General features: G+C 34.9%; 1 protein-coding gene and 2 long non-coding RNA genes across 5 annotated transcripts in view; 1 reads left to right on the top strand and 2 right to left on the bottom strand.

The window, feature by feature from the left end:
- The window catches only part of EFNA5 (ephrin A5), a 521,261-nt gene that overhangs the window by 185,244 nt on the left and 319,177 nt on the right, over nucleotides 1-16,840 (bottom strand). The gene's annotated exons all lie outside the window — the stretch shown is intronic.
- Nucleotides 2,418-13,307, bottom strand: LOC135291017 (uncharacterized). 2 transcript variants are annotated; one of them, XR_010353888.1, is made up of 6 exons: nucleotides 12,680-13,307; nucleotides 11,743-11,934; nucleotides 5,606-5,773; nucleotides 5,030-5,145; nucleotides 3,955-4,123; nucleotides 2,418-3,412 (listed from the first exon to the last, which is right to left on the bottom strand). It is a non-coding gene; the product is annotated as an uncharacterized LOC135291017 (long non-coding RNA). The 2 variants fall into 2 exon arrangements; XR_010353887.1 differs by having other exon boundaries at nucleotides 3,955-5,145.
- LOC135291016 (uncharacterized) lies at nucleotides 12,099-15,277 on the top strand. The gene is made up of 2 exons (XR_010353886.1): nucleotides 12,099-12,284; nucleotides 14,728-15,277. It is a non-coding gene; the product is annotated as an uncharacterized LOC135291016 (long non-coding RNA).

The raw sequence follows: 16,840 nt of genomic DNA, 5'->3' as shown, positions 1-16,840 counted from the left end.
ATATTCCATGAGGCAGAGTAACGGCAGCTTTTAGAGAGAATCTTTGTGTCAAATCAGCAAGTATGCCATCTAGCACTTACTTTTAAAGTATGATTTAGGCTTGTACCTAACATGCACAGAGATAAAACAACCATTTTCGTGATCTGTTAAAAAAATGACATAGAACTACGCTCTTTTGAACTTCTAGTTCAGGTAAGAGATTATAAATTACAATGGAGACCCTTTTAGGTTCATACTTTATTATGCCCTTTTGGTACAACCATTCTAATACATCACAACAGGTTAAGTAATTATGCAAAACAAAACACCCATGCTTGTTTAGACTCTGAAGAAGCAAATTTTAATGCTTCAAAAAGAACCTTCATTGATACATCCTAAATTATTCTGGCTGTAAAATCCAAATTACAATATTGAAACTGTTATGTTAAATGAGAAACAAGGAAGTAAGGGATACACACAAATGTGAAGAATAAGGAAAAATAGAAGGAAAATTACTTAGACATAACAGCTTGGCAACAACTGCTTTTATTTAATTGATTTAATTAATAGAAATATGAAACATAAATTCAGGACATATATCCAAATCATCAGTGTGGGCAAAAGAGCAATTCCAATAACCCTTCCCAAGAATAAGTTAAATGCATAAGTAAGAATATACACCGTATATCGTCCAGAATTTCATGTCCTGAAATATAGCAATGAAACCCAGTACTGAACTGTCAAGAAATAAAATTATTTTGTCCACTTACAGTACCATTGTTTGCTATTGTTTCTGACAAATAAAAAGCTAAGTTAAACTTAGTTACTCTAACCTCATTCTTATATTTCTCATTAGTCACAAATTAAGAAATGCAGAATCCGGTTAACAAATATAGAAAAACATAAAATTCAACTCCTTTCTGAAGCTCTAAAACAGGGGCAAAGACACAGTAACTGTGTTCAGTTAGGAGGTTGTATACATCCCTGACTCATCTATCCAAAGCAAGGAACTAGCTGGCACAAACTCTATGCCCTGGGAGAACAGAAATATACCATTTTTTGTGATTTCATTTAATTCATTGAACAGGCAAACTTCCACAGGAAACAGGCTGCACCAAAAAAAAACCCAGGAAACTGTTCAGTGAAGGTGAACTGCAAATAAACACCTGCACAGATGATGACAAGATTTTTTCCTTTGTTCTCAAAAAAAGATCTTTTCCAGTGTGAAAGGTGTGAACTGTTATCAGAGCATGAGGCAATGTAACTTATCCATTGCTTCAGTCCTTGTGGAGATGGAGACACTTCTAACAGGTCTTTTTACAAATTTCTGCTCTTTGCAAACTCCTACTATAAATAAACACTCTTGAGAAGATTTTTTACGAAACAGCACACCTCCCAGCCCTTACAGCATTTTAACCAAGGTCCTTTTAAGAAAACTCTGAGATAATTAGATTTTAAATAATTTATAAAATTATATAATTATTAAAATTATATAATTATAAAAACATTGCAATAAATTCATTCAATTTTGTAGTAACATATGCCCATTATAAAATTTTGTTATGACAAAACAGGAAAAGTAAATTTAGAACTTCTAAGAGAAACAGTGGGCATGACTGGTGTATGAAAGAGAGTATTTTGCAATAATACGGTACAGTTACTGTATTTATTTGAAATTCAGATAAATGTTTATAGAATACTAAAATCAAAAAAATATGAAGAAAACAAATGCAACTCAGTGTGCAACAGTAAGTAACAATAACTATCTATTTTAAACTGAGTTCTGCTAGAATGGGAAAACAGCTGGTTAGAAGAGAAGCGTAAAAAATAATGTTGCATTATGGAGCTGTGAGGCAAATACAGCACTGCAGAGACAAAAAAAAGTAAGACTTGTAAGTTTTCTGGAAAACTCATGGCTACAGTTGAAATTCCAGCTAGAGTAGTAAAGGAACAGTTTTGATTTTTTCTTTTTGGCATAAGGCTGAAAAAACATCACATGAGTACATTTGATTGGTCATTCTATTTTAGTAAGTGTCAGTCAATTCACAAATTAACATCATTGACAATAGTAAATTTGGCAATTGTAGTTTGGCATATGTAATTTTCCAAGTTTAACAATAAACAATTCCAAAATGCAAAAATTTGATGCTCTGTCATATACATATGCTTTAAGGTTAAAATAAAGATTTTACAACCTACGGAACAGAAAATTGTTCTGATTGCTGCAAAAGAAGCAACTCTGAATTTTCCTGTCTGTAAAGTATCAATCATAGTATAAAATTGTTGTGGCAGTTGAGGAAGGGAGGCATAAACCCAAATGAGAACAGTATTTTAAAAAAACTAAACAAAGAAACGAAAAAAAAAAAAAACCAAACCCAAGCAAACAAAAAAAAATATCAACCCCCCCCCTCCCCGCCCCCAAGCCCCCAACACACACACACAAAAAAACCCAAAACCAAAACAAAAGTGGGCCAGACAAGGGCCTTACTTCTTTCCTAATACGGGCTGTATTGGATGTCAACTTTGCATTTGAGCCATAGAAAAAATTATTTTTAAAATTAGAAAAGCAGATGTAAATTTATTAAGTGTTTAAAGTACTGGTTCAAAAGAACACAGATTTACTGCAGAAAAAAACAATCATAAAGCTTCCTCTTTTATGTATAACTACAAATGCCCTCAACCATGCATTTCTGCATTCCAAATAGATACAGGATCCTGAACAGGATCTGACTATAATATAACATTTACATAGCATATAATATTTACACAGGGTATGCTTCTCAGGGGGAAAAGGAGAAAAATGTTTGTGATGGGGTGATGATACAATACTTCAACCAGATTTTATACCTCCAGGTATTCTAGACACCAAATAAACCAATTTCTAATAAAATCTGGCAAACTAAAATTTCAGTCACATTGTTCCACTGCAGTTTACAATAATGTGTCACCTGCCTATCAAAAGTAATCTTTTTTCACTGCTCTCCATCAACTTGAAAAATGATGCTTTTGCTAGCTTTAAAGCACTGAACTTCAGGTTTCTCATCAACAGAAATTTTATTTTTGGTAATTCCCATCCTTGTCTCAACCTCTTCTACCCAACCCATGGAGACTTGAGTTTCTTCCTGTTACAGTGCTGCTAGACGGTGCAAGCAAAACACAGCGCAGATTCGTTGTTATTAGCACACTGTCAAGCACTTCTTAGATAAAGGACTAGTGCAGTAACAAGACAATCCTATTCCCATCTGAGGTGAAGTAAACAGAATTTGCTTTTATACAGATCCTTTCATATTCAAAACATCCCAATATGCTTTACAATAATGAGATAGATACACTGTCATTTCTGTAGTCTGAAACGCAGAGGGCAAGGCTTTGTCTTGCAAGCTGGAATAAAAGGAGGTCATGGGTCCTTTGAAGTTTCCTTACATCATCTAGACTGAAAGACAGGATGGAACAGAGAACATAACTGAGACAAAACAGAAAGGGAGGAGGGCAGGTGACCATTGTGAAATGTGTGAGACATCTCTTTCATCATATTTAAGGAGCACTGATCCAGAAGCAAAAATTAATCAGCAGGGAATTTTTCTTTTTTAAGATTGGCAGCAGGTACAATGCTAATCCTATCTTTTCTTTGAAGGCTCTTCTTGGGCAGGTAGGGAGGGAGGGAGGAAGGAAGGGAGGAAGGGAGGGAGGGAGGAAGCTAGAAAACCTGGCAAGATGAATTCCACTTTCATGACAGCACGTCAGGGATCTATATGCATACAGAGATTCAGTTCAGGTGAATGTAATGTAGTAGGCTCTACTACCCGCCCACTCAATATAAGTACTTAGCCAATAATGAGGTGAAATATCCTGGCAAACAAGAATTTTAAGGGAACTTAGGTAAAAAATCTTCTAAGGAAAACAGAAAGGGGACAGGAAAGTACAAACAGATCAGAGAGCTCCCCACTCATCTTAAAGAAAGGATCCATCACCCACCTGGCACTGGCTGGCAGAAGCTTCTCCAATGAGGATGGACTGGCCAATGAAAGCACAACAATTTGCAGCCTGTGTTTATTGCCAAGCTTCAAATGAATTAATAAGAAGTGGTAGCTAATTAAACTGCATCCTCTGCATTTTGCCTTTCTTCTGTACAGCCAAGCAACAGCTATGTGGAACAGAACAGTAGTGGTTAAACTCTCCCAAATACTTCATCCATCACTGCTTTGATTAGAGCCTCAAACTGTGAGGCAGCAAGAGCTGCCCAATAATCCACCCTTATTGCTTACTTGTTCACAAAGGATTGCAGAGTCTTTGGGAGGAACCATCCCTTAAAGGAAAAAGTTTGTACCTCTTCTCCACATTCCACCTAAATGATATGAAAGCTATATTCATCAAGCACCTTACAAGAAGGAGGATGGTTTTGGGCACTCGACCTCTGCAAAGTTTTATGCAAGCCACATAAAATCTTTGCCCCTTTTCTGCTGGAGGCTTCCCTTCCCTCAGCACTGAGCAGTTACGCCTTCAGCTGTGCTCACTGTTCAATTTCCCCCACTGCCTTTCTTATCCTAACACTTGCATACTTTAGCCTTGGCTATGGAGTACTGACTAAGAAGGAACAATAGGTCCCTTTCAATTCTTCAAAGTGAGCTTTGAGCAAGGCTCTGCTCAGGGATCCAATCAATATTTACTGCAGTTTCAAGCCACCATTTCATGGCTCCTTCCAGGCAGAACACACTAGACCTGGCATTACTCGCACAAGGTGAAATTAAAGGGATAAACAGATTACAAAGAAAAGTATTTTTTTCTTGGAAATACTCATGGTCACAGAACAAAAAGAAAAAAAATGAAAAGGGAAGGGGGCAAGAAAGATAAAAGGACACCCTACGATACAACTCCTGTCTGAAGAGTAATCGGCCACTTTTAATTAAGAAAGTAGTTCTTCCCCTAAAGCTGATTAGCAAAGTTTGCAATCACACATCAGGTAGCTACTACCATAGTAGTAGCAAATCCAGTAGGTTAGCAAATCCATTTAAAGTGATGCAAGCAAATGAAGTTTGCAAAGAAAGCTCACCTCATTAGCTATATAAAGCACTCATTCTCTTTGCAACACCTAGGTCATGGCATGACATCAAACCACAGCATGACCATAGATAACAGCAATGCATCCTCTTCCACAGATACAAGATCCTGAGGTTCAAAAATCATATGTAAGAAACACACTTTCAGCTTATCAAGTGAACAAAGACAGAAAAAAATGTTAAGAACTGTCTTTTATCACATTAAGGACCAAAGTTACATGGATACTTCATAAGTAATGATAGTACAATTAAATGCTTTTGAATAAACTTTTTTTCCCTAAAATTCCAGGATTACTTTTCTTTTTGTGTTGCATTCACACTTCTGTAGAAGTATTCACCTAGAATACTAGGTGAATACAGTTTCTAGAAGTTCGCAGAAAAAAACCCAACAAAATCAAAAGACATGCCATGGCTGAAAACCAAGGTCACAATTTAGAGAATTTTCCTTCCTTCTTTATTAGTTTCTCCTCTTACTCTCCATAACAATCCACACAGTACAAAGAAAAAACTCTTCACAAAAACTGTATTTCTGATGGTAAAATACAACTGGACTGACAATCATAATTTACCTGTTCAAACTGAAGGCAGCTGTATGATTTTTTGTTTAGAGTGATTGGAGTCCTGTCTCAACATGCTCTCCCATTTTAGATTCCACTGAAAGTTTTGAGTCAAAGAAACTGACAAGCTACTGTTAAAGCAGGAAAAATTACAGCTTTAGCTTCAGATGTGTCAGGGTCCTTGGGAAAAAAAAAAAAAAAAAAAACATTTTATGTCAGCCCTGTTGATGAAGAGCATCAACAGCAGAACAGATGCATCTTTCCACCTTGCATGTTCAGTTTTCTGATGCATGAAGTTTTGATTGTTCAAACTTCTTCATTGGAGAATGCTGCATTATCATCATGGCATTTGATTTTAAAAACTTGCCAATGTCAGATGGAATTTCCAATTCCACTCCTCTCACTTTAAGGAACTGCAGGAAAGCTTATAAGCATGGAAGTATAAAAAGACAGTAAAACTAAAGGAAATCACAAACACATCTACAACAGATATAAGAATCCAGAGTAAATAAGAAATCTTTGTTTATGAAGCAGAGTTCAAAATAATAAAATTAAAAAGCTTCCAAGTCTCAATAAGTAGGGCACTTTTGTACTATGTCTCTTTCCCATCTTTTAAATTATCTTCTACTAACTTCATATGCAGGGTGAAAATTTTAATTTTAATCAATACATGGATAAATAAATTTTACAAAATAAATACGTAACCATGCTCAAAATTGTAGTTTTGATGAGGAGTAAACATTCAGTAAACAACAACCAAAATAAAAGGTAAAATAAGTGGGCTTTGCAGAAGTGGTAAATGAAAAATACGGGGTAAAAAGTTTCATAGACCTTCAATCATGTTCTATTCTTCAAAACATCTCAGGATTACTAGTAACGTTTTGAAATTTAGAGCGGAATAAAAGAATGAGTGAAGTACTGTCAACTGAACACTGGCTACATGCTTCATTCCCTTCTACTACTGCAACTTATAAAATAAAAGAACATTCAATAAACTCAATGGGAATTTCATGCAAATACAGCACAGCACCTGGTCAGAGTATGTTACCATGCCATTTGACATAGTTTTTTAACTTCATGCAAGTAGCATTTGTGTAAACAATGTTCCTTTCTCTGATACATTATTTAAATAAAAGCATTACTTCACTGATGCCAACTACAGGAGCTGGGAGCACAGGAAATGTACATCCTAAACCTATGAAATTATCTTGAGAAATCAGTATTTCTCTTCCTTCTCAAGGATGGGAGTGTTTCTCAGACCAAAACCAGTAACAAATCTATCCATAACAGGAATCAAGCAACAGTACTGGTGTCTAGAACATTTATCTGAAAACCACAGAACCTTTTCACCTGGGAACATCATGTACTTTTGGGACATAAGACACTATCGGGACTCATTTTGTCTCAGACATATCCATTACATGGTGAAAAGCAGACAATATTTTGTCTTAAGCATAGGACTAAACCCAAAGGAAAACTGTTAATTCAGGAAGGCTGGGTTAAACCAACCTGATATTCAGTCTAATCTAAAAATTAAGTCTTGTATGCATCCACTATACTAGCATTATGAAGTAAATAAGCATGCAGACAGAAAGAAGAAGCAATAATTTCTCTGTCATCCATTAAAAAAACAAGTACAGAAATCCTAATTGGGCACTGCAATGATCTGATTCACTCAGAGAAGTTACAAAGGCAAAATTGCTTTCATCAGTAACAATGCATTACCTCCAAACTCCACACCTAAAATTAAGTGCTTAGGAAAGGCTTCCAAATGCTGTGTTCTAAGGAAGGCCATTATATAAGCACTAAATCAAGACAGGTAGTATGGAAAATGGAAAACGGAGATTTCTTTTTACAGTAAGCTATAAAATACAGTTCAGTCAGACACAGGATCTGAGAAAGTAATAATAAAGTAATGCTGTAAATCGCAAAAAAAACTTTTTTTTTTTTTTTAGTTAACTATCCTGCTTTGGAGTAGAAGCACTGGACATGGAGATTCTCCTCCTAAAGTGTTCTTTTCAAGTAAGTTTTATATAACTGAGATAGAGAAAGGGTTTGCTTGGAATTTGAATGCAGTGAGTAGCCATGATATAATCAGATGCAAATATGCTCTACCTCTGTAATTAATTTTCCTTCTTCACCCACTCTGTCACTTGTTATGATAATGTGACTCTTAACCTTAACGATGCATTTCATACCACCTTGATTAAAGATACTTCACATAACAACATTATTTTTATTTTGGTTTTATTTAAACAAAGAATCTCTTTTACACTCTCAAAACTCTCAACCCTTTTGATATTGAAGTTTCCATCTACAACAGAGATTTTTAGAGACTGATTTATATGTCATGTTTTCAAGTGAGGACTATGCTAGTATGTGTAATACAAAATGATTGTGCTCTGCAACAACTGTTCTTACTTTTTTTTCAAAGGTAGTTTGTCTGAAGACTTTTTAAGATGCAAGTTCCTCAATAAAATTGTGTCTTCATTCCTTTACAATTGTTTAATAACTTTTTGTGAATTAACACAAAAAGTTATTAAACATTCACAGGACACTTTTGAGATGTAATATAAAAATCAACATATAAAATTTTCCAAGATTTCCAGAAACTTTGCAGGCAACACCCTACAAATACATACGCAAAGTATTAAATTGGGCCCAAAGTCTTGAAAGAGGATCTACCATCTCAGAGACAACAAAACACAATCAAATTTCATACATGAATGATGGATACAGTTTAATAACCTGTAAGATTCTAAAAAATTAGAATTGGAATTTTTACAAGAGTCTATTTCACCAAAAATAAGTTTATTTCATCAATATGTATCTAATTTAACAAGGGCCATATTTCCTTCAAGATGTATCTTCATCTCATGCTCTGTCTCGTAGCTACTAGACAAGAGCAAGTCCACTGGAAACCAAGAAAAATGTAATACTCCATTAAATGAAAATGTATAAGAGTAATTGCCTTCTCAGCAGTCCCAAACTACAGGGACACACCACACAACAGGAACAACTACTCATCATTTTGGTAAACAGGTAATAAATTACACGGTCTATACATTAAAGATTTTATATTTACAAGAAGTAACATTCTCCAGAGAGATCTCTTATTCTATGAATGCTATTATTCTAATTTCTAGAAAACAGAGACTTCTTTCCTGAATACAGTGGTTTAGTTATTTCAATGAGGAAATCATTCCATCCTATTTGGGCATTCACAAGATCCACACATTTTTTAAGGAGTATTGCATATACTACTTTGGAAAACACAAAACACAAGTATCCCAGTGGTGTACTGCTATATCTGATTTATATTACCTTCATGATCTTAAATTAATTTTTTTGCCACCTACAAACCATACTACACTATATAGGGCATTCAACATCTCAAAGTTCCATTAATGTCTATCTGCTAATCACATATAGTAAGCCAATTCTCACTTTTGAAATGGCTGACAGCAAAACTACTCATTCAAACAGGTTTGCTTTTACCCTCTTCCATTCACAAAGTTAGATATCCCAACTCCGCAAAAACTGGTCAAAAATTTTTAGTCTAGAACTTATATGAACCCAACCAGATAAAGACCCACAGGGTTCTGCAGTCCCATGCTGCTGTGCTCCCTCACTATATAAGATTCATGCAGATTGCACTGCTTCACCAAAATTGACAATCTAACTACTGAACCTCATATTCAGGAGAACTATATCATAAAATCAACAATAGAGGACCTAAATCAACTCCCATCCAAAGCAGTTCAAGAATCTTTTTATGTTAATAAATTGGATAAGAATACCTCCAAAAATACTGCAATGAAAATCCAACAATAGTTAGTGTATTTAAAAAAAAATCACACCTTGCAGTGTATATCAAGGCATATAGTAAAAAAACCAGACTTTGATTCCTCATTACTACCATCAGCTCCCACTGACTTCTTCTACTTTTAAAAACGAGGGTATGTATTTAAACAATTTTCCTTAATTTCAAGGGACCAATTTTTGGAAGGTATTTAAGAAACTACATGTGCAAAATAGCTGAAATAAAATCTAGGACAATTAGGCACCAAGCAGTCCTAAAAATCCCTTAAAATGGCTGCTGTCTGCAGCTCTTGGTACCTAAATATATTCAAAATTCTGGTATTGAGGATACATTCTTTTTAAATCAGTGGCCTAAAAAAATTCTCAAGTAAATGGCTCATTTTAAAAGCTTCAAAAAAAATTAGTAAATATAAGTGTGAAGGCACAACTTCACTCTTTCAATGCCTTTAAGAACTGTGTTTAAGATAATTGACATAGCAATTATGTATTTATGCTTACATTTGGAAATGCGTGTGCAAGGATAAATGGAACAAGCACACATTTCACTCAAGTCAGTACTGCAGTACAAAAAAAAACTTATCCTGATTTCACTTAGAATAAACCACTGACTATGGGCTATAAACATAAAAAAACATGAACATGCAAACTAGCTGCTTTCATTCAGTTTTTTTCTAACCCAGTTTACAGTGCAAGGCACAAGCAAAAGAATACAAAAGATGATTCCCACCTATTTAATAAATGCAGACAAATATGGGCCTCGATTGCAGCAATTTTATTGGAAAGCTCTGTTCACCAGGAAGTGTGCAAGATAGAATGAGAGAAAGGCAAATGTGGCTCAAAAGCAAAGGCTCAAAATGCAACTTGGGCATAAGTGAAGGGACAAACATAACCCTAGAACTAAAATCTTTGGAATAAAGAATAATAATCTTCCAAGTAAACATGACTTCACTAGCACTGAATTACTCCAAGTGAAGATAGACAGAAAGATAGATAGATAGATAGATAGATAGATAGATAGATAGATAGATAGATAGATAGATAGATAGATAGATAGATATTAGGCACACACTTCCCATGTTCTTTGCCCCCAAAAGCAGAGCTGACAATGGTGACAACAGAGTGTGTAATTAGTTTTTATTGTTCCCCTGACAGCCATAGCTTTGCAAGGACCCCTTGCCTTTTCCATTGTAAATGTTATGGAAAGATATACTAATAACAGGCATTTAATTATGGGCACAGCAACCATGATGGGAGGTGTGCCAGAAGTGATTGGCAGCTTTGGAAACCACATATTCACAGCAATGATTCTTTTTCTATCATACCTTTTAATTCAGATTAGTGAAGATAGAAGTTTTTTAAAACATCTTTTCTATGGCCTTGGTTGTTGTCTAGAGATATCATTACTAATTATCACAAAACAACAGAAACTGACAGAAAAAAATCAACACCTTTAATTTTTTTTATAATAGCATTAAGTTTTTTGAAAGAGGTCTATGCACTGACAATGCCATCAACCTAAAAGAATTCCCCACTGAATCCAGCACATAACTTTTTTTAAAATTATACATAGCTAGAAACAAAGATATGCTACACCCTCTCAACATATCTTTATTCAGTATTTAAAATAAACTGTTCCACATTCAGCTGTAGTTGCTGAGGTGGTTTTTCACCTGATTAATTTGCAATTGGGAGACACGCTGTTTAGCAGCTTTTGTATCCCTATTATTTATTTCTTTTGGCACAAAAACTCCCTTTTGGGAGCACCAGTATTTGTAATGTACCCCACTTAGTGATGGATCACTAATTTTTAATAAACTAAGTCCCAAGAGAACTGCAAAATTATGTAAAAGTGTATTGGAGCAGTAACTGTAAACAAACAAACAAATAAATAAATACATGGGCCAGTGGTAAGAGCTGTTGCAGTACATGAAATATTAGGCCTTTTCCGATTATACATGGAAAGCCTATCCAAGAGATCACAAATAATGTTAAGACATTGGTCTGAACCGGCTTTTAACTGCTTGATCCAAATCTCTACCTTTACCTTTAAAAAGTGACTAGCAAATGTGGATGCACAATTTCCTTGAAGAATGCTGTATCTGAATGTTCCTTCACGGTTTCTCATCCCTCCCCCACAACCAGATGAATGAAATTACTCTGCAAAGCAGATTTCTATGAAGAATGACCACACAATTCTGGACCAAATGGTTCTAAGTCTATGTAGCAGTCACAAATCCCTGGCTAAGCCTAACAAAGCAACACTATTCCAAAGTGGTAAGGTTGGGAATATAAAAGTGAAGCTGTCTGGCTCTAAAGTGGTAACTTACAAATAGCTGCAGAATCACAGTTGGCTGTCCATCCCCCATCCAGCTGGCTCTCATATCAGTGACTTCAAAAATGCAGTTTGCCATTATGGTGGCTTAAGGCACTTTGTGTGCCAGTGGAATGACCATGCTGTGTGTGAGTGTCAGAAGGTCAATACTTTCAAATTCCAGAGTCTCTCTTTATTTCCTTCTTTTCTGGAAACAATAGGAAAGAGAGCAGGATTGATAGCTCCTACTTTGTTAACTTCTGTTCACCAAATGCCCTGTCTGTATGAATACATAACTATTTTTTGAAAAATCTGATTAGACATCAAATAAAGTGGGAGGGGTTGCAGGGGGGGAGAACCACAACCATCAAACAAAAACCCAATGCAGCTGTTTTTTCTCCTCATTAACAGCATTAATTGCTAAATTTTCTTGCAACAACTTTTAACAATTGCAGGAGACCAAACATCTTTAAAGCTGCTAGAAGTCCTTACCTAATGCTGATGAATTAGCATTAAAGACTGACAACTGTACTACAAAGATCATCACTAAAATTAGCAGTAAGTAAAATAAAATACTTGCTTTTTCTGTATCCTCACAAAAAACCTCTGTATTTGATCTATACAGCATTATAAATCCAACAAAATATTAGACATTAAGAGATTTGGAGGATTTTTTTGTTTACTTTTGATTAAAAGAGTTAGAACGTATCCAGCTCGTTTCAAAGACACAGCTGAGAAAAGATACACAAATTTATTTACAAATTTGAAACAAATTCAAAGTAAAAATTAAAATAAAAAATCCTATGTACAGTAATACCATTATAATAATATTTATATATTTCTAAGCAAGTCACTGTCTGACAAGATAATATGATTTTTATGTCTGTAAAGAGAAGGAAATTCTTCTGAATTGTAACACAAATATGAAAAATACTACTTTGAAATCCACAAACCTAAAAAAGGTAGTGCCTCATTGCTATCCACCAGGGAACAGCTGCAGTACTCAACTACTACTGATGAACAACTCACACCATATGAACGTGCCTGTTACTGCAAGTATCCACCCCCAAGCAAGAAAAACTAAGTAATTTCAGGCAGAAGTATTGTATTATTTCAATAAATAAAGGTCATTATGGTCATAAAGGTAATGTTTGCTCCACAGCAAACATTAATTATGGCACAAAATATATTCTGTCAAAACATGCATCCTTTTAAATGTCATGAGTCTAAATTTTATCTTTCAGAATTAAGCAAATATGTTTTAGCAGAGGGTGACCAGCATCAAAGTAAATGTATCTCATACTCTTTTTTTTCTTTTGCCTCACCCAATGATTCATAAACAAATAATTTCTTCTCTACACACTGCACCATTTCATCACTACAATCAAAACCTAAAGATGGTGCCTATCAAGTAAGAAGGTTCTTCAAAAGTCTGATGAAAACAAACAAAAAGTTACTCAGTGACAAAAGTAAAATAAGATTTTTTTACTGCAGATACTACTGTTGAACAGTTTAATATGCTGATCTAATGATGGAAAAGAAAGTGAACATGAAAAATAACTTACAGGCTTTGTGAGTCTAAGGTCCTTTTTCCATGCAATATGTCAGCATGGATAGGAAAACTCTTCTGCTAGATTATAATGCAAGTGACAATAAGAATTTTAATTTTCAAGTAAAAATTGCAGAACCTGAAGAATTTGCTTTAATTGGTATTAGCAATTCAAGCAGATCTTGCTAATTAACAGGACACTTGTGCACCTTTTTGTTAGCTGATTTTTATTTTGACAGCATTTTTACTGGTCATGCTTTTAAACAGAAAAATGTTTATGTTTTGCATACCAGTTAACAGAATATGGACACAAATATATATCTCTACATTTTGCAGCAGTCTAAAATAAAATCATTTCTTTCACAAAATTACAATCTAACAATGTATTTTCATCAACCTGTCAACAGGAGAACATGAAGGATGTTTCCCCAGATTAAATACATATATACATCTATATATTGGGGCGTATTTTTCTTTTACTGTATTTTTCTGACATTCTATGGCAGAGCAATACACTCAATCCTCGCAGAACAGTGGGGTTTTTCTCACACATTTATTTTCATATACTTCATTTTAACTCAAATTATTTTCTAAAATATATGGGAATAGGAATTTGTGCTTTTGTAAGGTAAAAATGTAGACTTAGTTTCCTAAAAAAGAAGATTTTAGATACCTATACATATTTGCACACTGTAAAATAACACACACCATTTTAAATGAGCTCAACCATAATCCAGCTTGAAGAGACTATAATGAAGAGTGCAAAAATGCAAGGAAGACTCCCAATGCCTGAATGATTCTGTTCTTTCATTCAGCTGTGCTGAAGTACCTTACAGTATGGCTTACCCATAACAACTGTAATACCATCACAATGAAATTGCAATAACTTATCTGTTTACTTCAAACCAAATGTTTTCATTTCATTATGCTGGCGTGCTGCTGACTGACTAAATTTTAAGCACAAGTGCAACAATAACTTAAAACAGGGCCCCTAATTCTCAAAAGTGAATTAGATCATTCAGAAACACTGGAATATTATATTAATCATGAGACTAAAGATATATTTTTTAAAACAATGCTCAGAACTGGGCAGCAGAGCAAAGAATATTTGTTGGAAGAAAATCACAGACCTAAAATACTTCTAATTGAATTTTAAAAATAAATTGAAAAACAGTAACCCAAAGCAATGGAGGCATATCTCAAAGGCATGGAGAAACTACTGTTTATTCATTTCACCAGGAAAGGTTGCGTCTTTGTTAGCATCTTCTCTCAGCTGTTCCCAGTGACCAACCTGCTTTATGTGTTTATGTGTAGTCTAGAATTTCAACAATGCTGCAGTCCTCCACCCAGCAACAGACTGGTGCTGGAAGAAGTTACAAGGCACTCAAATAAGCTAGGAGAGTTCTCAAAACACATTCATGTAATTCTTCTCTGTTTCATTTTACATTGCAGTGCCTGAGTGCTAGCTTATCTACCTGCCCACCCACTGACCCGGGAACTACCAGCATGTGAAGAAACAGCCAACTGGGAAGACGGCCAAGAACTAAAACACAGAATCTACAAATAATTCTCTTATTACTGCTTTGAACTTTAACACAAAATGCCTTAGCTGGAAGATTAGACCTGGAAATTTGATGGAAATTCCATTCATTTTCTAAACACTAGAGAGTTCAATTTAAAAAAATCATTTTCAGATTTTTTCCCTCACACACATTCATGTGTGAGGGAAAAAAACTGTACACCACGTGAGCACCTAATGACACACTTCAATGCATACATACACACATATGTGTATATATATGTGTATGTAAGTATATATACAAACACTGAAATACATATATATTCTCATTACATATGCCATATACATTACGTATGCCTATCCATATGAACGTAATAATCCTGAAGGACTAATTGCATTCATTCATGTTTTCAGCCCAGCATGAAGCTAGTAGATTGCTGAGATCATAGCAACAGGGGAGAGAAAGGAAGGCTCATCTTTATCTGCCCCTCTCAAAAAGCATATAGGGCTAGAAGAAAAAATGCAATGAAGTGTCCTGACTACACGCACACAAAAAAGATTTCATAGGAAGCATTTCATGAAGATCAGGTACCACTTAACAAGGTGCCTTTCATACAAGGGTGGAGGCCAGAGAAACTATTGTTCTTTGTGCAGTTTTTCCATAGAAGGTTTCAAACTGTTTCAAACACCCACTTTTAAAATAAGCACCAACGTTCTTTTGGAGACACAAGGTGTTAATGAAACCATTAAAAGCAGAGAAAGTAGGTGTAACGAATTGACAGCTCTACTACTGATCTTTTAATTACAAGGAACCAGTCAGAGATTTCTTCAGCTATCAGAGCAAGCTGCTGGATAAAATGCTGTCAAAATGCAAGATATGCTATTTCAAAATAGGTTTATATATATGTATAATATATTTACAAGGATGTATATGTATACCCCAAGTACTTAGGCTCCCATGCTTCCTCTGACATATGAAACTTATACAAAATACCAACATTAAAGTAAACACTTTGACTTTACCCTTCTTCATCCACAACTTAAAGTTTTCCTAATGTGTAACTGTTTTCTTCCTATTCCAGCCATTTCTGCACGGCTTCCCTCAACTCTGTGCAGGACTATATCTATATATATTAAAAAAAAAAAAAAGACAAACCAAGCAAAAAACCAGCCACATGACCTCAGCACATGCTATACACATGCACATGACCTACAACTAACATGCTATGGTGAAATCCACAAACATGTAACAGATGGCAAAACACTCAGACATACATCCCAGCCCATGAGTGTGCTCCAAGTGCCAAGTGTGTGTGAGCTGACACATCCAGAGCTTCCCGAAACAAAATCTGTGAATTTGGCTGGCCCAGGGAGGCATTTAAGCACACATCTATCCACCCACACAACTGCAGCAGAACTTAGGTGTGTAAGGACTGAGTTCAAAGAAACAAGATGCTTTTCTGAAACATCCTAAATTAACAGCTACAAAATCCACATAGGCTGAGAAATTCAGGTTGTGAAATTCTGGTCTATGCATAGAATTGTCAGAAGTATCCATTCATTTGTCCCCAGATATGTATCTAAAAAAAAACAACCTCTACCTACGCTGACCAAATTGTGATATCCTCTTTAATTATGTGCAATCACCAGCTGAAGTTGAAATTATTTTTCCATACCCAAATTCTCTATTTACCATCTGATTTCCTGATTTTATCCACATAAATACACAAAGAGAAAATATATCAGCATCCTATGTCTTTACAATAATTATTCTATGGATTTGGTGTACCATTTTCTTTTATAAAATGCAGCCAAATCCAGTAATACTCCTAATAAAAAATATTTGCTTTTGTGAAACTAGAAGCTATGGCCTCTATGTACGACCAGAAACTAGACTTGTAATTCAAGTATTTTTAACCATCCTGAAACTAACTAACAATTTATGAAGCTACATAACGTGACACTTAAACAACTTACATGGAAATATCTAAATAGAAACCATAATCTTAAAGCATAATCCTGGCAAGCAGAAAAATGTAGCAACAA

The sequence above is a fragment of the Passer domesticus genome, chromosome Z (genome assembly GCF_036417665.1).
Source record: "Passer domesticus isolate bPasDom1 chromosome Z, bPasDom1.hap1, whole genome shotgun sequence".
Taxonomy (NCBI): domain Eukaryota; kingdom Metazoa; phylum Chordata; class Aves; order Passeriformes; family Passeridae; genus Passer; species Passer domesticus.
This window is presented reverse-complemented; position numbering and strand designations above follow the sequence as displayed.